Source organism: Argopecten irradians, chromosome 3 (genome assembly GCF_041381155.1).
Source record: "Argopecten irradians isolate NY chromosome 3, Ai_NY, whole genome shotgun sequence".
NCBI lineage: Eukaryota > Metazoa > Mollusca > Bivalvia > Pectinida > Pectinidae > Argopecten > Argopecten irradians.
Window position 1 is genome coordinate 68,890,104 of NC_091136.1, and position 26,511 is coordinate 68,916,614.

The window sequence follows — 26,511 nt, forward strand, 5'->3', positions numbered from 1 at the left end:
TATATTCAGTGTGTCTGTGTAACAGTATTGTGAGGGAGAGATGGGTACCTCTATATACAGTATGTCTCTGTGAGGGAGAGTGTTACCCTCTAGATACAGTGTGTCTGTGGAGAGAGCAGTGTTACTCTCTATGCATAACAGTGTGTGACTGATGTTACAGTATTGTAAGAGGGAGAAAAGAGTGAAAATTGGTACTCATAATACAGTATGTAGATGATGTGTATACAGTATTGTGAGGGAGATTGGTACCACTTATATACAGGTAGTGTCTTTTGGAGTTACGAGTATTGTTGAGGGAGATTGGTACGTCCTATATACAGGTGTATCTGTGTTAACAGTATATGTGTTGGGGAGAGTGGTTTACGATTCTACTATACAGTAAGTCTGTCGTTACAGTTTTGTGAGGGAGAGTGGTACCTTCTATTTACAGTGTGTCTGTATTTACAGTACCTCTATATACAGTGTGATGTTGGGATTGTGAGAAGATTGGTACCCTCTATATACAGTGTGTCTGTCTGTATACAGTATGTACAGGGTGTATGTATATACTGTCTATATACAGTGTGTGTACTATACAGTATGGTGTCTAGTGTACTGTAGTACACAGTGGTCTACTATATATACAGTGTGACTGTACCTGTACTAGTATATATATAGTGTACCTGTACTATATACAGTATGTGTCTAGTACAGTATACTATATAGTACATATGTACAGTGTATATACAGTATGTGTCTGTACAGTGTACTATGTATACACATGTATACCTGTACTATATACAGTGTATGTTACTGTATACTACTGTGTAGACTATATACAGTATACAGTACACTGTATACTGTAGACTATATACAGTACTGTGTAGACATATACCTGTATACAGTGTACAGTATGTAGTACATGTATATATATGTGTACACTGTATACACAGTACTGTAGTGTGTACCTACTACAGACTATGTGTACTCTACACTGTAGTATATACAGTGTGTAGTCTGTACCTGTATATATAGTGTAGTACTGTACTGTGTGTACTACTATATACAGTATGTGTGTGTACACATGTAGTATACTATAGTAGTATGTGTACCTGTATATATACAGTATATGTCTGTGTACACTATATACAGTATGGTGTACTGTACTGTGTACCTCTATATACAGTACAGGTGTGTACTGTATAGTACTATATACAGTAGGTGTCTACATACTATTGTGTACTGTTACACTGTGTGTACTGTACTACTGTATATACATGTGTACTGTACAGTATGTACTGTGTACTGTAGACTACTATACAGTAGTAGTGTACCTGTAGACTATTACACAGTACAGGTGTGTACACTGTATATATACAGTATGTGTCTACAGTATGTACATGTACCTGTGTACACTATATACTTACAGTGTCTGTGTACTGTATGTACTATATACTATACAGTACAGTGTGTACTCTATATACAGTATGTACTACTATACAGTATACAGTGTGTATGTACTTACTATATACAGTGTACATGGTGTATAGGTACCTACCTATACAGTAGTACTACTGTATACTGTACACAGTGTAGTGACATACTACAGTATACAGTGTGGTACTCTATATACAGTATGTACTGTGTATACAGTGTGTAGTACATGTGTATATACATACTGTACCTATATACAGTACAGTGTACAGTACCTGTGTACAGTACTATATATCAGTAGTGTACTGTATATATAGTTACATAGTGTACTGTACCTATACTAGTTATGTGTATACAGTGTACATGTATGTACCTGTAGACTATATACAGTATGTGTGTACTACAGTTGTACAGTACTGTATACAGTGGTACTCTATATACAGTATACTGTCTGTACACTAGTATGTACATATACTATATGTACTGTACTGTATATACTGTACTATGACTCTATACAGGTGTACTGTAGACTATGTAGTACTGTCTACTATGTGTAGTACTATATACATGTACTATATACAGTATGTGTGTGTACTGTACTGTACTGTACAGTTACAGTGTACTAGTACTACTACTATATACAGTACTATATATATGTACTGTACACTACATACAGTATGTACACTACTATACACATACTGTGTACATACCTATATATACAGTCATACCTGTACAGTATATATACTACATGTGTGTGTACAGTACTGTATACATATAGTGGTGTGTGTCTATACTCTATATACAGTATGTGTACAGTGTGTGTACTGTTTATGACTGTACTACTGTATACAGTATATACAGTATATGTATACTGTACTATGTACAGTACTACAGTATATACAGTGTGTGTACTGTGTATACAGTATGTACAGTTACACAGTCATACCTGTATATATACAGTGTGTACTGTACTGTACAGTACTATACATGTATACTGTGTGTGTATACCTGTACTATACAGTATGACAGTACAGTACTGATACAGTGTATACTATGTGTACAGTGTACAGGTACTACTATATAGGTATATAGTAGTACTATATATACAGTATGTGTACAGTGTGTGACTATATACAGTGTGTACTGTACTGTACTATACCTGTACTACTATATACAGTATGGTGTGTACCTGTAGTATATACAGTATGGTGTCTGTATACTGTACTACAGTGTACACTATACTGTACAGTGTATATATACTAGTGTGACTGTACATACTATGTGTATGGTGTCTATATGTAGTGTATAGTACAATGTGTACATACCTGTAGTGTACTATATCAGATGTGATACTAGTGTACTGTGTACTGTGTACAGTATACAGTATGGTATATACTGGTATACTGTAGACATATACAGTATGTGTGTACTGTACAGTACTATAGTAGTATGTGTATACCTGTACTATATATGTATATATACAGTGTAGTACTGTATACTGTACTGTACAGTATACAGTACACTGTATATATATACAGTGTGTACTGTGTACTGTATACTGTATATACAGTGTACACTAGACTATATACAGTATGTGTGTACACTGTGTAGTACTGTACTGGTATGTGTATGTGTGTACTGTATATAGTGTATGTGTGTACTGTAGTTACTATATACATATGTAGTACTGTATGTACTGTAGTGTATACAGTATGTGTCTGTTACATGTAGACTATATACATAGGTGTGTGTACTGTAGTACTATATACAGTATGTACTATATATGTACTATATACAGTATGTGTGTCTGTGTGTTGTTGTGTGTACTATATACAGTATATACAGTATGGTACTACTACTATATACATGGTGTATACACTATACTACAGTATGGTGTACTGTATATGTACAGTAGAGTGTGTGTACCTCTATATACAGTACAGTGTGTGTACATGTAGTTGTATACAGTATGTATGTACTGTACTATGTAGACTATATACAGTACATGTGTCTATGTATATACTACTATATAGTGTGTGTGTACTACTGTATACTGTACTGTACAGTGTACAGTATAGTATAGTACATACAGTGTACTATACAGTATGGTCTGTATACAGTGTGTGTACAGTGTACATGGTACTATACAGTATGTGTGTACCTGTACTATATACAGTACATGTGTATACATGTAGACTGTATACAGTATACAGTGTCTATACTGTATACCAGTAGTGTGTACATACCTGTCACTATATAGTATGTACCTCTATATACAGTGTGTGGTGTGTATACAGTACTATATACACATACTGTGTACTATATATACAGTACGTGTGTGTACCTGTAGACTATATACTACAGTAGTGTACTGTACTATAGTACAGTGTGTATACATATATGTACTATGTGTACTACACTATGTATACTGTATACTACAGTATACAGTGTATGTGTCTATATACATGTAGACTATATACATACAGTACATGTACTGTGTATACTATATGTATGTACAGTGTGTATGTACTATGTATATACAGACAGTGTCTGTACAGTATATACTATTGTACTGTACAGTACTGTGTATACAGTAGACTGTACATACAGTATGTATATACAGTAGTGTCTGTGTGTACATGTATACTACAGTAGTGTCTATGTACAGTACTGTATATACAGTATGTGTGTACAGTACATGTATACAGTACACTATGTACTAGTGTAGACTACATATATATGGTGTCTGTACCTGTAGTACTATATACTGTGTACTGTGTGTACTACAGTAGTGACTGTGTACACAGTAGTACTGTACTACATGTATAGTGTACATGTGTAGTACAGTGTAGACTATATACATATGTGTCTGTGTCTGTATACTATATACAGTATGTATCTGTACAGTAGACTATATACAGTACAGTGTGTCTGTACCTGTATACTATACATATAGGTGTACTGTATGTGTATACAGTACACATGTGTAGGGTACTATATATACAGTATGTACTTACAGTATGTTACTATAGTGTAGTAGTGTACTATATATACAGTATGTCTGTCTGTGTAGTACATATACATATGTGTGTATACCAGTAGACTATATACAGTATGTGTGTCTGTACAGTATGTAGTATACACAGTATACACAGTGTGTACTGTACTAGTATACAGTATGTGTGTCTGTACTAGTAGTATGTAGTATTGTACTGTACTGTACATAGTGTGGTACTATGTACTGTAGTACAGTATGGTGTCTGTACTGTATACAGGTGTACTACAGTAGTACTGTATATACAGTGTACTGTACTGTACTACAGTAGTGTACCTATACAGTGTGTGTGTGTACAGTACAGGTATCTATACTACTATATATACAGTGTTACATGTGTACTACTACACAGTATGTACTGTATACTATATACTTATACTATATGTGTACTAGTAGGTACTATATACAGTATGTGTGTACTGTACAGTACTGTAGATATACATGGTAGTATGTAGTGTACTGTATACAGTGTGTACATGTTACAGTGTGTACTGTACTATATACTGTACAGGTACTATACACATACAGTACAGTGTGTACTGTGTATACTATATACAGTATGTGACTGTACACAGTATAGTGACAGTGTGTACTGTCTATATATACTGTACAGTATCTATATACAGTAGTATGTATGTACTATGTAGACTGTATACAGTGTTGTACTGTACTGTATGTGTGTACTGTATATACAGTATATACATGTAGTACTGTATACTGTACATGTGTACTACTACCTACACTATACAGTATGTGTACTGTGTACTATATATATACAGTATGGTACTATACTGTAGTACTATATACAGTATATGTGTACTACTGTATACAGTACTATACAGATGTAGTACTGTGTCTATATACAGTGTACTGTACAGTATGTGTGTCTATATATGTACACTATACTCTATATGTGTAGGTGTACTGTATACTGTACTATATACATGTGTCTGTATACAGTATGTGTGACTATATGTAGTGTACAGTGTGTGTACCTACATACTACAGTACAGTATACTGTACTGTACTGTATGTGTACTGTATATATACATGTGTGTGTGTGTATACAGTACAGTGTGTACTATATACAGTGTACAGTACATGTATACAGTAGTACTATATACAGTGTGTATGTACCTGTACTGTACATGATATATGTGTAGTGTACATATATACAGACACTATATACAGTGTGTACATGTACTGTATGTGTGTCTGTACCTGTAGATATATACAGTAGGTGTCTGACTGTAGTACTATACTACAGTATACTGTGTATATACAGTGTGTACATGTTGTATACAGTGTGTACCTGTTATATACTGTACTATATACAGTACTGTATACTATATATGTACTATATACCTGTACAGTACAGACTATGTGTATGTATATGTATAGTATATACATGTACAGTACTATCTGTACTGTGTACTATATACAGTATACATGTTACATACACCTAGTACTATATACAGTATGTATACTGTATATACAGTACCTACTATACCTGTGTACATGTAGTACAGTATGTGTACTGTACTATATACAGTGTGGTACCTGTAGTATATCTGTGTAGGTGTATACTACAGTGTGTGTGTACTGGTGTACTGTACTACAGTACAGTGTGACTACATGTATATATATATGTACTGTGTACAGTGTGACTGTACAGTAAGTATGTGTACTGTATATACTGTATACAGTAGTGTATTAGTATGTACACTACATATATACACTATGTGTGTGTACTGTATGTATACAGTATAGTGTACAGTATACCTGTCTATACCTACAGTACTACAGTGTGTACAGTGTGTACTACTAGTACATACAGTATACAGTGTACTGACTGTATATATACAGTATGTACTATGTAGTGTGTACACATACAGTAGTGTACTGTACCTGTATATAGTACAGTACTGTACTGTACTGTACACTATAGTCTATATACACAGTGTCTGTATGTGTAGACTATATACAGTGTGTACTGTGTACATGTATACTGTATACAGTATAGTGTCTGTACTGTGTAGTATATACAGTATGTACTGTACTGTACTACACAGTGTATGTATACAGTAGTACTATGTACAGTACTGTGTGTACATGTGTATACACACAGTGTGTACAGTACACTATATACAGTAAGTACTGTACTGTACACAGTGTACATATATACAGTGTGTACATACTATATGTATACCTGTATATATACAGTACTGTATATACTACTGTGTACAGTACAGTGTACTATACTGTATACTATATACATATGTGTATACTGTGTATACATGTGTATACATACATATGTGTCATGTTACTGTACATAGTATATACATGTAGTGTACCTATAGTACAGTATATACATATGTGTACAGTGTATAGTATGTAGTGTACTATACCTGTAGTAGTATACTATGGTGTCTGTACTGTGTACAGTGTGTCTTACCTGTAGGTATATATGTACAGTAGTGTATACAGTGTGTACTATATACAGTATGTGTCTATATACAGTGTACTATATACAGTACAGTGTGTGTACTATACAGTAGTACTATATACAGTATGTATGTACATGTGTATATACTACAGTGTGTGTGTGTATACTGTGTACTATACATACAGTGTACTGTATACTATGTAGACAGTATATAGTACAGTATGTAGTGTGTCTGTGTACACTGTGACTAGTATACAGTAGTGTATACCTGTACTATACATATACATGTGTGTCTATACAGTGTACTGTGTGTATACAGTGTGTATGTGTATACAGTGTGTATACAGTATGTAGTGTGGTACTGTATATATACAGTATGTGTACTGTACACTACATACATACATACAGTACTGTGTACACTGTATATACACTGTATACACTATATACATGTGTCTGTACCTGTGGACTACAGTACAGTACACATACTGTGTATACTGTAGTATATACAGTATGTATACTGTACCTAGTATACACATACAGTATGTGTCTACACTGTGTGACTATATATACATGTATGTGTCTGTACCTGTAGACTATATACAGTATACCTGTGTATGTACTGTATACTAGTATGTGTGTATATACAGTGTATATATACAGTATGTGTACTGTGTGTGTACATACATATACAGTGTTAGTACTGTATATACAGTATACAGTACTGTCTGTACTGTAGTATATACTATGTGTACTTGTACTGTAGTGTATACAGTATACTACTGTACCTGTAGTGTATTGTATGTACAGTACAGTGTATACTATATACTGTATACACAGTACTGTACTGTAGACTACTATACATGTCACTACAGTGTTACACTATATGTACAGTATACACAGTATGGTGTACTGTATATATGTACAGTACAGTGTACTGATGTTATACAGTGTGTACCTCTATATACTAGTAGTGTATACTATATAGTGTGTATACAGTATACTATAGTAGTATGTGTACTGTACTATGTATACAGTGTACTGTACTATATACATGTAGTAGTGTATACCTGTAGACTATATACAGTGTATGTACCTCTATATACAGTACTGTATGTCTATACAGTAGACTATATATATACTGTGTACCTGTACACTATATACAGTATATACCTGTAGACTATATACAGTAGTATGTGTGTACTGTAGACTATACATACAGTATTAGTACATGTGTACCTGTGTATATACAGTATGTACTGTACCTGTACAGGTATGTGTACTGTACTGTATACTATGTGTACTGTATATGTACTACAGGTACAGTACCTGTAGACTATTATACAGTACAGTATGTGTACTATACAGTACATATACTATACTATATACTACACTGTATGTGTACTGTATGTATGTACTATATACAGTATGTGTGTACTGATACAGTATACTGTGTACTACTATATACAGTGTACTATATACTGTGTACACTACTGTATTACAGTATTGTGTGTGTACCTGTACCTGTAGTATACATACTGTACAGTATGTGTATACTGTACTGTAGTACATATATACAGTAGTGTGTACTGTGTATACACTATATGTACTGTGTACATATACAGTGTGTACTATACACTGTAGTACTATGTGTAGTACAGTACAGTGTGTCAGTGTACCTGTATACTACAGTATGTGTCTATACAGTGTACTCTATATACAGTACAGTACTGTACTGTGTACCTACAGTATGTGTACTAGTATGTGTACTGTACTGTAGAGTATATACAGTACAGTGTGTTGTACTGTAGTATATACACAGTATGTGTAGTCTATGTACAGTGTACTGTATACTACAGTATAGTGTGTGTATGTACAGTGTGTATATACAGTACTGTACTGTACTATGTACAGTACTGTATATATACAGTATGTGTCTATACTGTACTGTACTACATACAGTATGTGTCTACAGTATATGTACAGTTAGTGTACTATATATACAGTGTACTGTGTACACAGTATATGTCTATACAGTAGTGTATACAGTATGGTGTAGTACTGTACTACAGTATGTGTCTGTACCTGTGTACTGTGTATACAGTGTGTGTACTATACTGTATGTACACTGTATACTGTGTACTGTACTGTGTACATACCTGTGACTATATACAGTGTCTGTACCTGTATACTGTATATACATAGTGTGTAGTATATGTGTACTGTATATACACACAGTAGTCTGTACTGTAGTACAGTATGTAGTGTACCTGTACACTGTATACAGTACAGTGTGTACTACCTGTGTACTACTGTACTAGTACTGTGTGTACATATACAGTACTACTATATACATGGTGTACTGTGTACTACTACTTATATACAGTACAGTGTACTGTAGTACTACTATACATATGTGTGTACTGTACTGTAGTATATCTATAGTATGTCTGTGTCTATGTACACTGTGTACACTACTATATACAGTATGTGTCTGTACCTGTAGACTATATACAGTACTGTACTGTATATAGGTGTATACACACTGTATGTACAGTGTCTGTACAGTGTACTGTATACAGTATGGTGTGTACAGTACTGTACCTCTATATACAGTAGTATGTGTGTGTATACTGTGTAGTACTATACATACATATGTGTACTGTGTAGACTATATACACTGTACAGTACTAGTACAGTGTCAGTATACTGTGTGTACTACAGTATATACATGTGTGGGTCACTGTTGTACAGTATGTATATACACTGTGTGTGTGTACATATGTGTATACACTATATATATGTCTGTATGTAGACTATATACTGTAGTACTGTACTATATACTAGTACTGTATGTACTGTATACTGTGTATACATGTGTGTACATATACACACTATATATATGTATACTATGTCTATACCTGTATATACAGTACTGTGTGACTATATACAGTATAGTATATACAGTATGTATGTGTAGACTATATACTGTGTACTGTATCTAGTGTATACACTGTGTACTATATACAGTACTGTGTATACAGTATGTAGTACTACTACTATACTACTATATAGTACTGTGTATATACTGTATAGTGTGTGTACTATAGTATGTGGTACCTATATACAGTATGTATACTGTACCTGTGTACTGTACATTACTGGTGTAGTACAGTGTACTACTATATACAGTATGTGTGTCTGTGTGTACTGTAGTATACAGTACTGTGTCTATACACTGTGTACACTATATACAGTATGTACTATATAGTACTGTACTATATATATACACATGTATGTACTCTATACATGGTGTACAGTGTACTGTATACAGTAGTGTGTGTATACAGTATAGACTGTACTGTATACAGTGTCTATACCTGTAGACTATATACAGTATGTGTCTACACTGTAGTACTATATATACAGTATGTACACTATCTATACCTACAGTGTGTGTGTACACATGTATACTACTATACCTGTACATACAGGTCTACTATACAGTAGTGTATGTGTACATACCTATATATATACAGTAGTATACTGTAGACTGTGTACACATATGTGTCTGTACTGTATACAGTATGGTGTCTATATGTACACTGTATATAGACTATGGTGTCTGTACACTGTACCTACTACAGTACAGTATATACTGTACTATGTACAGTATGGTGTATATACAGTGTAGACTGTATACAGTATATCATACCTGTAGTACTATATACAGTATTACTGTGTATAGTGGGTACTACTATACAGTACTATATACAGTGTGTCTGTACTGTACAGTATATGTAGTACAGTATACTACTGTAGTACTATATACAGTATAGGTGTACAGTATACTGTACTATGTACATACAGTGTACACTGTAGTATATACAGTATGGTGTCTGTACCTATGTATACTGTATACAGTATGTGTCTACTGTGTACACATACAGTATGTACATATGTACCTCTATATACAGTACACTGTACAGACTGTACAGTGTACAGTGTGTACTGTACTGTGTATACACAGTGTATGTATACTGTAGTCTACTATATACAGTATGTGTCTGTATAGTATATACAGTATGTGTACTATACAGTGTGTACATATACAGTACAGGTGTCTATACTGTAGTACTGTATATACAGTACATGTGTCTGTGTACATACAGTATGTGACTATATACAGTATGTGTCTGTATGTAGTACTGTATACAGTACAGTGTGTACCTATAGGTGTATATGTACTATATACTACAGTACTGTATACTGTATGTAGATACTGTACTATATACATAGTACTACTATACAGTGTGTACTGTATGTACTGTAGTGTACTATATACACATGTGTCTATACATAGTGTATATAACATACTATATACAGTATACTGTGTACATGTACAGTACTACTATACTGGTGTACTGTATACTACTATATATGATCTGTACAGTGTAGACTATATACAGTACAGTGTCTACTATACCTAGTGTGTACTATGTACAGTATGTAGTACTGTGTACCTGTACACTATATACAGTATGTGTGTCTGTACCTGTAGACTGTACTAGTACTACATGTGTAGTACTGTAGTACTATACAGTACAGTACTACTATATACAGTACTATATGTAGTATGGTGTACTATACCTGTACAGTATATACAGTATGTGTCTATACCTGTAGTATAGTACTATATACAGTACTGTGTTACAGTGTACTATATACATGTACAGTGTGTGTACTAGTACTGTGTTACTGTATACTACTATGTATGGTACCTGTAGTACAGTATACTGTATACAGTATTGTAGGTGTACTGTACCTCTATATACTATACAGTGTGTCTGTACATGTAGACTAGTAGTACAGTGTGTGTAGTATACAGTGTACTGTACTATACTATACACTATATACAGTATGTGTATATACTACCTGTACTATATACAGTAGGTGTACATGTACCTGTAGACTATATACAGTACAGTGTATATACTATGTAGGACTATACACAGTACTATGTGTCAGTGTACATGTACGTGTATACATACAGTATGGTGTCTACTGTAGACTATACAGTACTGTGTCTATACAGTGTAGTATATACAGTATGGTGTGTACCTGTGACTATACAGTATGTAGTATGTAGACAGTGTACCTATGTATACAGTACTATGTGTGTGTGTACCTGTAGACTATATACAGTGTACTGTGTACTGTACACTATATACAGTAAGGTGTACATGTGTATACAGTAGTAGGTGTACTGTTACTGTGTGTATATACAGTATACAGTGTGTATACTACTATAACTATATACAGTACTGTGTCTACTAGTACCTGTAGACTACTAGTGTGTACAGTACATGGTGTCTATACTGTGTAGACTATATACAGTATGGTGTGTGTGTACCTGTACTAGTATATACAGTGTACTGTGTCTGTACCTGTGACTATACAGTATGTGTATGTACTGTAGTGTATATACAGTATGTATACTACTACCTGTATATATACAGTTACAGTATGTGTACAGTACTGTACTATATATACAGTATGTACTGTACTACTGTATACTATATACAGTACCAGTACCTGTAGACTGTATACAGTACGTCTGTACTGTAGACTATATACAGTATGTGTCTGTACCTGTATATATACAGTATGTGTCTGTACTATGTAGACTATATACAGTACTGTGTACAGTACTGTGAGGGTATATGGTACCTGTATATACTGTAGACTATATACAGTACAGTATAGTACTGTAGAGTACATGTACAGTATGTAGTGTCTATACCTGTAGTACTATACACATGTGTGTCTATATGTACAGACTATACAGTGTGTGTGTCTGTATACCTATAGACAGTATATGATAGTGTGTATACTGTGTGTATACTAGTACAGTATATGTCTGTACTGTACCTGTAGACACATACTGTGTACCTGTATACTATGTACAGTAGTGTATATGTATGTTGTACTGTATTGTAGGTTGTATACTACAGTATACTGTATACTACTAGTATATATACAGTGTGGTGTATATACTAGTACTATATACAGTACATATGTATGGTACAGTATGGTGTAGTACTATATACAGTACAGTACATACTATATACAGTGTACATGTATACAGTATGTGTCTAGTACCTACTGTGTGTCTGTATACAGTACAGTGTACTATACCTGTAGTATATACAGTATACTATATACAGTGTGTCTATACCTGTAGATATATACAGTACTATGTGTATATGTACTGTAGACTGTACTATATACAGTATGTGTGTCTAACTGTATAGACTATATATAGTATGTGTCTACTATATACTGTGTAGACTGTGTATACAGTGACTGTGTACATACTATACAGTGTACTGTACTGTACTATACAGTACTGTACAGTAGTAGTACTATATACAGTACAGTGTATAGTGTGTACTGTGTACTACAGTATATACACAGTATACAGTGTCTATACCTGTAGACTATACAGTATGGTGTACTATACCTGTAGACTATATACAGTGTATGTACTATATATAGAGTGTGTATCTATATACAGTACTGTGTAGGTGTATACAGTAGTGTGTACTGTAGACTATATACAGTGTACCTGTAGTATACAGTATGTACTGGTACAGTGTATGGTGTGTATACCAGTGTGTATATACTGTGTCTGTACTGTATATACAGTGTACCTGTATACTATATACAGTATGGTATGTACTGTACAGTACTGTACTGTACAGTACAGTAGGTGTCTATACCTGTACACTATATATAGTATAGTATGTGTATATGTAGACTATATACAGTATATGTGTGACATACTGTACACTATATACAGTAGGTGTATATACAGTAGACTATATACATACAGTGTGTGTACAGGTGTATGTACCTGTAGACTACAGGTACAGTATGTGTCTGTGTAGACTATATACAGTATGGTGTCTATACAGTAGACTATATACAGTACTGTCTGTACTGTATACTATACAGTACTGTGTACTACTACTATATACAGTATGGTGTACATGTACCTGTAGTATATACAGTATGGTGTCTACTGTAGACTATGTACAGTAGTGTGTATACAGTATTGTGTCAGTATGGTGTCTATACCTGTAGACTATATACAGTGTGTCTATACCTGTAGACTATATACAGTACTGTGTATACCTGTACTATATACAGTACTGGTGTCTACAGTACAGGTAGACTATATACAGTATGGTGACTGTACAGTAGACTATATACAGTATGTCTGTACTGTATAGACTACAGTATGTGTAGGTAGAGTACAGTGTGTCTATATACATGTGTGTACTGTGTACTGTATACAGTACCTCTATAGTACTAGACCTGTAGACTACTACATACAGTGTGTACAGTAGTACTAGTATACAGTGAGGTGTACTGTAGACTATACCTGTGGACACTATATACAGTGTGTGTGTCTGTACCTGTAGACTATATACAGTATGGTGTCTGTACACTGTAGTATACACTAGTATACAGTGTGTACTGGTAGACTATGTACAGTACACTGTATGTACAGTAGTGTACCTATATACAGTAGTGTGTGTACTGTAGTAGTGTATATACAGTATGTGTGTCTATACCTGTATATACAGTAGTACAGGTGTATGTGTACAGTGTAGACTATATACAGTACAGGTGATACTACTACTGTAGTATGTATATACAGTATGTGTGTACATGTGTTACAGTAGTACTAGGTATACACAGTATGTGTCTGTACCTGTATATATACAGTAGTGTTGTACTGTACACTATACAGTACAGTGTGTATGTAGACTGTATGACTGTATACAGTATGTGTGTCTATACCTGTAGACTATATACAGTATGTGTCTGTACTGTACCTGTACTACTATATATAGTATGTGTGGTATACAGTAGACTGTACATATACATACAGTGTGTCTGTACATACTATATATACACAGTGTATGTGTCTATAGTACTAGTGTACCTGTACTATATATACAGTATGTGTGACTATGTACATGTACTGTATATACAGTATGTGTGACCTACTATATACAGTGTATGACTGTACCTGTATACAGTATTGTGTACTGTACACTAGTACTGTACAGTATGTATCTGTACTGTATACTATACAGTATGTGTCTGTACAGTGTACCTATATTTATACAGTTTTGTATGTGTTACGGTATTGTGAGGGAGTGTGTCTGTGTTACAGTATTGTGAGGAGAGCATGGTACCTCTGAGATACAGTATGTCTGTGTGTTACAGTATTTGTGAGGGAGAGAGTGTTACTCCTCTATATACAGTGTGTCAGTATGATCTGTGTTACAGTATTGTGAGGGAGAGTGGTGACTACTCTATATACAGTGTCGTGATCTGTGTTACAGTATTGTGAGGGTGAGGGAGAGTGGTACCTCTATATTACAGTGTGTCTGTGTTACAGTATTGTGAGGGAGAGTTGGTAGGTACCTCTATATACAGTGTGTCTGTGTTACAGTATTGTGAGGGAGAGTGGTACCTCTCTATATACAGTGTGTCTGTGTTACAGTATTGTGAGGGAGAGTGGTACCTCTATATACAGTGTGTCATGTGTTACAGTATTGTGAGGGAGAGTTGGTACCTCTATATACAGTGTGTCTGTGTTACAGTATTGTGAGGGAGAGTGGTACCTCTATATACAGTGTGTCTGTGTTACAGTATTGTGAGGGAACAGGGTACAGGTACTGATATATAAATGGTCTGATCTAGGGTAGTACAGGTACACTGATATATAAATGGTCTGATCTAGGGTAGTACAGGTACACTGATATATAAATGGTCTGTCTGATCTAGGAGTAGTACAGGTACACTGATATATAAATGGTCTGATCTAGGGTAGTACAGGTACACTGATATATATAAATGGTTTGATCTAGGGTAGTACAGGTACACTGATATATAAATGGTCTGATCTAGGGTAGTACAGGTACACTGATATATAAATGGTCTGATCTAGGGTAGTACAGGTACAGTACACTGATATATAAATGGTCTGATCTAGGGTAGTACAGGTACACTGATATATAAATGGTCTGATCTAGAGTAGTACAGGTACACTGATATATAAATCTGATCTAGAGTAGTACAGGTACACTGATATATAAATGGTCTGATCTAGGGTAGTACAGGTACACTGATATATAAATGGTCTGATCTAGGGTAGTACAGGTACACTGATATATAAATGGTCTGATCTAGGGTAGTACAGGTACACTGATATATAAATGGTCTGATCTAGGGTAGTACAGGTACACTGATATATAAATGGTCTGATCTAGAGTAGTACAGGTACACTGATATATAAATGGTCTGATCTAGAGTAGTACAGGTACACTGATATATAAATGGTCTGATCTAGGGTAGTACAGGTACACTGATATATAAATGGTCTGATCTAGAGTAGTACAGGTACACTGATATATAAATGGTCTGATCTAGGGTAGTACAGGTACACTGATATATAAATGGTCTGATCTAGGGTAGTAGTACAGGTACACTGATATATAAATGGTCTGATCTAGGGTAGTACAGGTACACTGATATATAAATGGTCTGATCTAGGGTAGTACAGGTACACTGATATATAAATGGTCTGATCTAGGGTAGTACAGGTACACTGATATATAAATGGTCTGATCTAGGGTAGTACAGGTACACTGATATATAAATGGTCTGATCTAGGGTAGTACAGGTACACTGATATATAAATGGTCTGATCTAGGGTAGTACAGGTACACTGATATATAAATGGTCTGATCTAGGGTAGTACAGGTACACTGATATATAAATGGTCTGATCTAGGGTAGTACAGGTACACTGATATATAAATGGTCTGATCTAGAGTAGTACAGGTACACTGATATATAAATGGTCTGATCTAGAGTAGTACAGGTACACTGATATATAAATGGTCTGATCTAGGGTAGTACAGGTACACTGATATATAAATGGTCTGATCTAGGGTAGTACAGGTACACTTATATATAAATGGTCTGATCTAGGGTAGTACAGGTACACTGATATATAAATGGTCTGATCTAGGGTAGTACAGGTACACTGATATATAAATGGTCTGATCTAGGGTAGTACAGGTACACTGATATATAAATAGTCTGATCTAGGGTAGTACAGGTACACTGATATATAAATGGTCTGATCTAGAGTAGTACAGGTACACTGATATATAAATAGTCTGATCTAGAGTAGTACAGGTACACTGATATATAAATGGTCTGATCTAGGGTAGTACAGGTACACTGATATATAAATAGTCTGATCTAGAGTAGTACAGGTACACTGATATATAAATAGTCTGATCTAGGGTAGTACAGGTACACTGATATATAAATGGTCTGATCTAGGGTAGTACAGGTACACTGATATATAAATGGTCTGATCTAGGGTAGTACAGGTACACTGATATATAAATGGTCTGATCTAGGGTAGTACAGGTACACTGATATATAAATGGTCTGATCTAGGGTAGTACAGGTACACTGATATATAAATGGTCTGATCTAGGGTAGTACAGGTACACTGATATATAAATGGTCTGATCTAGGGTAGTACAGGTACACTGATATATAAATGGTCTGATCTAGGGTAGTACAGGTACACTGATATATAAATGGTCTGATCTAGAGTAGTACAGGTACACTGATATATAAATGGTCTGATCTAGGGTAGTACAGGTACACTGATATATAAATGGTCTGATCTAGAGTAGTACAGGTACACTGATATATAAATGGTCTGATCTAGGGTAGTACAGGTACACTGATATATATAAATGGTCTGATCTAGGGTAGTACAGGTACACTGATATATAAATGGTCTGATCTAGGGTAGTACAGGTACACTGATATATAAATGGTCTGATCTAGGGTAGTACAGGTACACTGATATATAAATGGTCTGATCTAGGGTAGTACAGGTACACTGATATATAAATGGTCTGATCTAGGGTAGTACAGGTACACTGATATATAAATGGTCTGATCTAGGGTAGTACAGGTACACTGATATATAAATGGTCTGATCTAGGGTAGTACAGGTACACTGATATATAAATGGTCTGATCTAGGGTAGTACAGGTACACTGATATATAAATGGTCTGATCTAGGGTAGTACAGGTACACTGATATATAAATGGTCTGATCTAGTACATTTAGAGTAGTACAGGTACACTTATATATAAATATAAATGGTTTGATCTAGGGTAGTACAGGTACACTGATATATAAATGGTCTGATCTAGGGTAGTACAGGTACACTGATATATAAATAGTCTGATCTAGGGTAGTACAGGTACACTGATATATAAATGGTCTGATCTAGGGTAGTACAGGTACACTGATATATAAATGGTCTGATCTAGGGTAGTACAGGTACACTGATATATAAATGGTCTGATCTAGGGTAGTACAGGTACACTGATATATAAATGGTCTGATCTAGGGTAGTACAGGTACACTGATATATAAATAGTCTGATCTAGGGTAGTACAGGTACACTGATATATAAATGGTCTGATCTAGGGTAGTCAGGTACACTGATATATAAATGGTCTGATCTAGGGTAGTACAGGTACACTGATATATAAATGGTCTGATCTAGGGTAGTACAGGTACACTGATATATAAATGTTCTAAGATAGGTACACTGATATATGTTTGATCTAGGTAGTACAGGTACACTGATATATAAATAGTCTGATCTAGAGTAGTACAGGTACACTGATATATAAATGGTCTGATCTAGGGTAGTACAGGTACACTGATATATAAATGGTCTGATCTAGGGTAGTACAGGTACACTGATATATAAATGGTCTGATCTAGGGTAGTACAGGTACACTGATATATAAATGGTCTGATCTAGGGTAGTACAGGTACACTGATATATAAATGGTCTGATCTAGAGTAGTACAGGTACACTGATATATAAATGGTCTGATCTAGAGTAGTACAGGTACACTGATATATAAATGGTCTGATCTAGGGTAGTACAGGTACACTGATATATAAATGGTCTGATCTAGGGTAGTACAGGTACACTGATATATAAATGGTCTGATCTAGGGTAGTACAGGTACACTGATATATAAATGGTCTGATCTAGGGTAGTACAGGTACACTGATATATAAATGGTTTGATCTAGGGTAGTACAGGTACACTGATATATAAATGGTCTGATCTAGGGTAGTACAGGTACACTGATATATAAATGGTCTGATCTAGGGTAGTACAGGTACACTGATATATAAATGGTCTGATCTAGGGTAGTACAGGTACACTGATATATAAATGGTCTGATCTAGGGTAGTACAGGTACACTGATATATAAATGGTCTGATCTAGGAGTAGTACAGGTACACTGATATATAAATGGTCTGATCTAGGGTAGTACAGGTACACTGATATATAAATGGTCTGATCTAGGGTAGTACAGGTACACTGATATATAAATGGTCTGATCTAGGGTAGTACAGGTACACTGATATATAAATGGTCTGATCTAGGGTAGTACAGGTACACTGATATATAAATGGTCTGATCTAGAGTAGTACAGGTACACTGATATATATAAATGGTCTGATCTAGAGTAGTACAGGTACACTGATATATAAATGGTCTGATCTAGGGTAGTACAGGTACACTGATATATAAATGTCTGATCTAGGTAGTACAGGTACACTGATATAAATAAATGTCTGATCTAGGGTAGTACAGGTACACTGATATATAAATGGTCTGATCTAGGGTAGTACAGGTACACTGATATATAAATGGTCTGATCTAGGGTAGTACAGGTACACTGATATATAAATGGTCTGATCTAGGGTAGTACAGGTACACTGATATATAAATGGTCTGATCTAGGGTAGTACAGGTACACTGATATATAAATAGTCGTCTGATCTAGGGTAGTACAGGTACACTGATATATAAATAGTCTGATCTAGAGTAGTACAGGTACACTGATATATAAATGGTCTGATCTAGGGTAGTACAGGTACACTGATATATAAATGGTCTGATCTAGGGTAGTACAGGTACACTGATATATAAATGGTCTGATCTAGAGTAGTACAGGTAGATCTGAGTAGTACAGGTACACTGATATATAAATGGTCTGATCTAGGGTAGTACAGGTACACTGATATATAAATGGTCTGATCTAGGGTAGTACAGGTACACTGATATATAAATGGTCTGATCTAGGGTAGTACAGGTACACTGATATATAAATGGTCTGATCTAGGGTAGTACAGGTACACTGATATATAAATAGTCTGATCTAGAGTAGTACAGGTACACTGATATATAAATGGTCTGATCTAGGGTAGTACAGGTACACTGATATATAAATGGTTTGATCTAGAGTAGTACAGGTACACTGATTATATAAATGGTCTGATCTAGAGTAGTACAGGTACACTGATATATAAATGGTCTGATCTAGGGTAGTACAGGTACACTGATATATAAATGGTCTGATCTAGGGTAGTACAGGTACACTGATATATAAATGGTCTGATCTAGGGTAGTACAGGTACACTGATATATAAATGGTCTGATCTAGGGTAGTACAGGTACACTGATATATAAATGGTCTGATCTAGGGTAGTACAGGTACACTGATATATAAATGGTCTGATCTAGAGTAGTACAGGTACACTGATATATAAATGGTCTGATCTAGGGTAGTACAGGTACACTTATATATAAATATAAATGGTCTGATCTAGAGTAGTACAGGTACACTGATATATAAATGGTCTGATCTAGAGTAGTACAGGTACACTGATATATAAATGGTCTGATCTAGGGTAGTACAGGTACACTGATATATAAATGGTCTGATCTAGGGTAGTACAGGTACACTGATATATAAATGGTCTGATCTAGGGTAGTACAGGTACACTGATATATAAATGGTCTGATCTAGGGTAGTACAGGTACACTGATATATAAATGGTCTGATCTAGGGTAGTACAGGTCAGGTACACTGATATATAAATGGTCTGATCTAGGGTAGTACAGGTACACTGATATATAAATAGTTTGATCTAGAGTAGTACAGGTACACTGATATATAAATAAAGTTTGATCTAGAGTAGTACAGGTACACTGATATATAAATGGTCTGATCTAGAGTAGTACAGGTACACTGATATATAAATGGTCTGATCTAGGGTAGTACAGGTACACTGATATATAAATGGTCTGATCTAGGGTAGTACAGGTACACTGATATATAAATGGTCTGATCTAGAGTAGTACAGGTACACTGATATATAAATGGTCTGATCTAGGGTAGTACAGGTACACTGATATATAAATGTCTGATCTAGTAGTACAGGTACACTGATATATAAATGGTCTGATCTAGGTAGTACAGGTACACTGATATATAAATGGTCTGATCTAGGGTAGTACAGGTACACTGATATATAAATGGTCTGATCTAGGGTAGTACAGGTACACTGATATATAAATGGTCTGATCTAGGGTAGTACAGGTACACTGATATATAAATAGTCTGATCTAGAGTAGTACAGGTACACTGATATATAAATAGTCTGATCTAGGGTAGTACAGGTACACTGATATATAAATGGTCTGATCTAGGGTAGTACAGGTACACTGATATATAAATGGTCTGATCTAGGGTAGTACAGGTACACTGATATATAAATGGTCTGATCTAGGGTAGTACAGGTACACTGATATATAAATGGTTGATCTAGAGTAGTACAGGTACACTGATATATAAATGGTCTGATCTAGGGTAGTACAGGTACACTGATATATAAATGGTCTGATCTAGGGTAGTACAGGTACACTGATATATAAATGGTCTGATCTAGGGTAGTACAGGTACACTGATATATAAATGGTCTGATCTAGAGTAGTACAGGTACACTGATATATAAATATAAATGGTTTGATCTAGAGTAGTACAGGTACACTGATATATAAATGGTCTGATCTAGGGTAGTACAGGTACACTGATATATAAATAGTCTGATCTAGGGTAGTACAGGTACACTGATATATAAATGGTCTGATCTAGGGTAGTACAGGTACACTGATATATAAATGGTCTGATCTAGAGTAGTACAGGTACACTGATATATAAATGGTCTGATCTAGGGTAGTACAGGTACACTGATATATAAATGGTCTGATCTAGGGTAGTACAGGTACACTGATATATAAATAGTCTGATCTAGGGTAGTACAGGTACACTGATATATAAATGGTCTGATCTAGGGTAGTACAGGTACACTGATATATAAATGGTCTGATCTAGAGTAGTACAGGTACACTGATATATAAATGGTCTGATCTAGGGTAGTACAGGTACACTGATATATAAATGGTCTGATCTAGAGTAGTACAGGTACACTGATATATAAATGGTCTGATCTAGGGTAGTACAGGTACACTGATATATAAATGGTCTGATCTAGGGTAGTACAGGTACACTGATATATAAATGGTCTGATCTAGGGTAGTACAGGTACACTGATATATAAATGGTCTGATCTAGGGTAGTACAGGTACACTGATATATAAATGGTCTGATCTAGGGTAGTACAGGTACACTGATATATAAATGGTCTGATCTAGGGTAGTACAGGTACACTGATATATAAATGGTCTGATCTAGGGTAGTACAGGTACACTGATATATAAATGGTCTGATCTAGGGTAGTACAGGTACACTGATATATAAATGGTCTGATCTAGGGTAGTACAGGTACACTGATATATAAATGGTCTGATCTAGGGTAGTACAGGTACACTGATATATAAATGGTCTGATCTAGGGTAGTACAGGTACACTGATATATATAAATGGTTTGATCTAGGGTAGTACAGGTACACTGATATATAAATGGTCTGATCTAGGGTAGTACAGGTACACTGATATATAAATGGTCTGATCTAGGGTAGTACAGGTACACTGATATATAAATGGTCTGATCTAGGGTAGTACAGGTACACTGATATATAAATGGTCTGATCTAGGGTAGTACAGGTACACTGATATATAAATGGTCTGATCTAGGGTAGTACAGGTACACTGATATAGGGTAGTACAGGTACACTGATATATAAATGGTCTGATCTAGGGTAGTACAGGTACACTGATATATAAATGGTCTGATCTAGGGTAGTACAGGTACACTGATATATAAATGGTCTGATCTAGGGTAGTACAGGTACACTGATATATAAATGGTCTGATCTAGGGTAGTACAGGTACACTGATATATATAAATGGTCTGATCTAGAGTAGTTCAGGTAAGGACGGCGTCTTTTAGCTGTCTGTCTGTCAATATTTCCTATAGATCCCTACATGAATTGTAACCAAAATTGGCCTGACACATCGTTAGGGGAAGGGGAACAGAGTTGGTATAAAGTTTGGTTTTTATATTTATGATATTTAATATATGAATGAAAAAGAAGCCATAGTAAGCTGAAGCATGATACATTACAGTTTCCATTGCCCGACGATTATTGGACCCCCTAGCAGAGTTTGTAAAAGTGGATCCTAAACACATTGGTGTTGGACAGTACCAGGTAATTATTAGTAGACATCTCCAACTTACATCTTAATAAACATTCTTCTGTGATGATTTATCTGGTGCAAGTGATAACCAACCTATGATTGTAAATATTGTATATATTTGTTCATTCTTACTTGACTCAATATGTTATCAAGTCTAAATAAAGACAATTATTATTATAATAACTTTCAGCATGACATGCCTGAAAAACAGATGCAGACGTCGCTAGATTCTGTTGTGGAGGAATGTGTGAGTTTTGTAGGAGTGGACATCAACACAGCAAGTGAACATCTCCTAAGGTGAAACATTTATCTTGTGAACATATCCTAAGGTGAAACATTTATCATCTAGTGAACATCTCCTTAGGTGAAACATTTATCTTCTAGTGAAAATCTCCTCAGTTGAAACATTTATCTTCTAGTGAACATCTCCTTAGGTGAAACATTTATCTTCTAGTGAACATCTCCTCTGGTGAAACATTTATCTTCTAGTGAACATCTCCTCATTTGAAACATTTATCTTCTAGTGAACATCTCCTCAGGTGAAACATTTATCTTCTAGTGAACATCTCCTCATTTGAGACATTTATCTTCTGGTGAACATCTCCTCAGGTGAAACATTTTTCTCACATACTTCACAGGGATATCCCGTGGTTGCTAGGGGAAAGATATCTCTATCTTACACAGGGGGAGTGTAAGACAGCTCACACGCTCCTGACAATAACGTGACGTCATCAATATATGCGGCCTAAATGCGGTGCGCATTGTAGATGATGTCATCAATTTTGACGCATAACGACTGTGATAATGGCGCGATGAAAAAGCTGGAAACCAGTGGAATTTCATCATTTTTTTCTACTAAGTATGGGAGAAAAAGAATCTTACATTGGTTTTTGAAGTGGACATGGATATCTCAACCTTCATGAAAGATTTTGGCCGTCAACCCTCGGCAAGCCTCGGGTTGACTGGCTAAAATCTTTCACTCCCTGTCTACTTCACAGACCAATGTAAGGTTCTATTAATCTTCTAGTGAACATCACCCCAGATGAAACATTTATCTTCTAGACATGAACATCTCCCCAGGTGAAACATTTATCTTCTAGTGAACATCTCAGGTGAAACATTTTTAAATATCTTCTAGTGATCATTTCCCCAGCTGAAACATTTATCTTCTACAAGTGAACATCTCCGCATTGGAGATACTGTATGTTTAATTTATAGGAACTAAGTCCTAGCATGTTGCCAGTTAGTAGTTTGTAATGGAGATACTGTATGATTAATTAAGAGGAACTAAGTCCTAGCTTGTTGCCAGTTAGTAGTTTGTAATGGAGATAATGTATGTTTAATTTATAGGAACTAAGTCCTAGCTTGTTGCCAGTTAGTAGTTTTTAATGGAGATACTGTATGATTAATTTAGAGGAACTAAGTCCTAGCTTGTTGCCAGTTAGTAGTTTGTAATGGAGATAATGTATGTTTAATTTATAGGAACTAAGTCCTAGCTTGTTGCCACTTAGTAGTTTGTAATGGAGATACTGTATGATTAATTTAGAGGAACTAAGTCCTAGCTTGTTGCCAGTTAGTAGTTTGTAATGGAGATACTGTATGATTAATTTAGAGGAACTAAGTCCTAGCGTGTTGCCAGTTAGTAGTTTGTAATGGAGATACTGTATGATTAATTTAGAGGAACTAAGTCCTAGCTTGTTGCCAGTTAGTAGTTTGTAATGGAGATAATGTATGATTAATTTAGAGGAACTAAGTCCTAGCTTGTTGCCAGTTAGTAGTTTGTAATGGAGATACTGTATGATTAATTTATAGGAACTAAGTCCTAGCTTGTTGCCAGTTAGTAGTTTGTAGTGGAGATACTGTATGATTAATTTAGAGGAATTAAGTCCTAGCTTGTTGCCAGTTAGTAGTTTGTAATGGAGATACTGTATGATTAATTTAGAGGAACTAAGTCCTAGCGTGTTGCTAGTTATCAGTTTGTAATGGAGATACTGTATGATTAATTTATAGGAACTAAGTCCTAGTGTGTTGCCAGTTAGTAGTTTTTAATGGAGATAATGTATGATTAATATTTAGGAACTAAGTCCTAGCGTGTTGCTAGTTAGTAGTTTGTAATGGAGATAATGTATGATTAATATATAGGAGGACGGCTGGTCTGACCGCTACGCGTGCCAAAAATATTGTTGAATGGAGAGAGAAGAATGGTGCATTTATCAACAGGGATCAAATTCGACAAGTAAAAGGTGTAGGAGCCAAGTCATATGAACAATGTGCAGGATTTATCCGGGTACACAGTGCCAGTTCAGCAGGCCAGTCAACACAGTAAGTGTATAGATAAGTTACTGTTATAGAATTGTATTTACATTTTTAACTTGTTTGCTAAAATGTTATTATGGACCTCCATCCACCCAGAAAGTTACCCACAGACTCAACAGTAAGTAACTGTATACTCTCAGTTATACCTAGATATGACCTCCATCCACCCAGAAAGTCACCAACATACTCAACAGTAAGTAACTGTACTCTCAGTTATACCTAGATATGACCACCATCCACCCAGAAAGTTACCCACAGACTCAACAGTAAGTAACTGTACTCCTCAGTTATACCTAGATATGACCTCCATCCACCCAGAAAGTTACCCACATACTCAACAGTAAGTAACTGTACTCTCAGTTATACCTAGATATGACCTCCATCCACCCAGAAAGTCACCAACATACTCAACAGTAAGTAACTGTACTCTCAGTTATACCTAGATATGACCTCCATCCACCCAGAAAGTTACCCACAGACTCAACAGTAAGTAACTGTACTCTCAGTTATACCTAGATATGACCTCCATCCACCCAGAAAGTTACCCACATACTCAACAGTAAGTAACTGTACTCTCAGTTATACCTAGATATGACCTCCATCCACCCAGAAAGTTACCCACATAC

The 26,511-nt window shown here is 35.3% G+C and overlaps 1 long non-coding RNA gene across 1 annotated transcript; it reads left to right on the forward strand.

The window, feature by feature from the left end:
• The first annotated feature begins 23,471 nt into the window (after window positions 1–23,471).
• Window positions 23,472–25,886, forward strand: LOC138319427 (uncharacterized). Its single transcript, XR_011208012.1, has 3 exons — window positions 23,472–23,580; window positions 23,760–23,866; window positions 25,712–25,886. It is a non-coding gene; the product is annotated as an uncharacterized lncRNA (long non-coding RNA).
• Window positions 25,887–26,511: the final 625 nt, after the last annotated feature.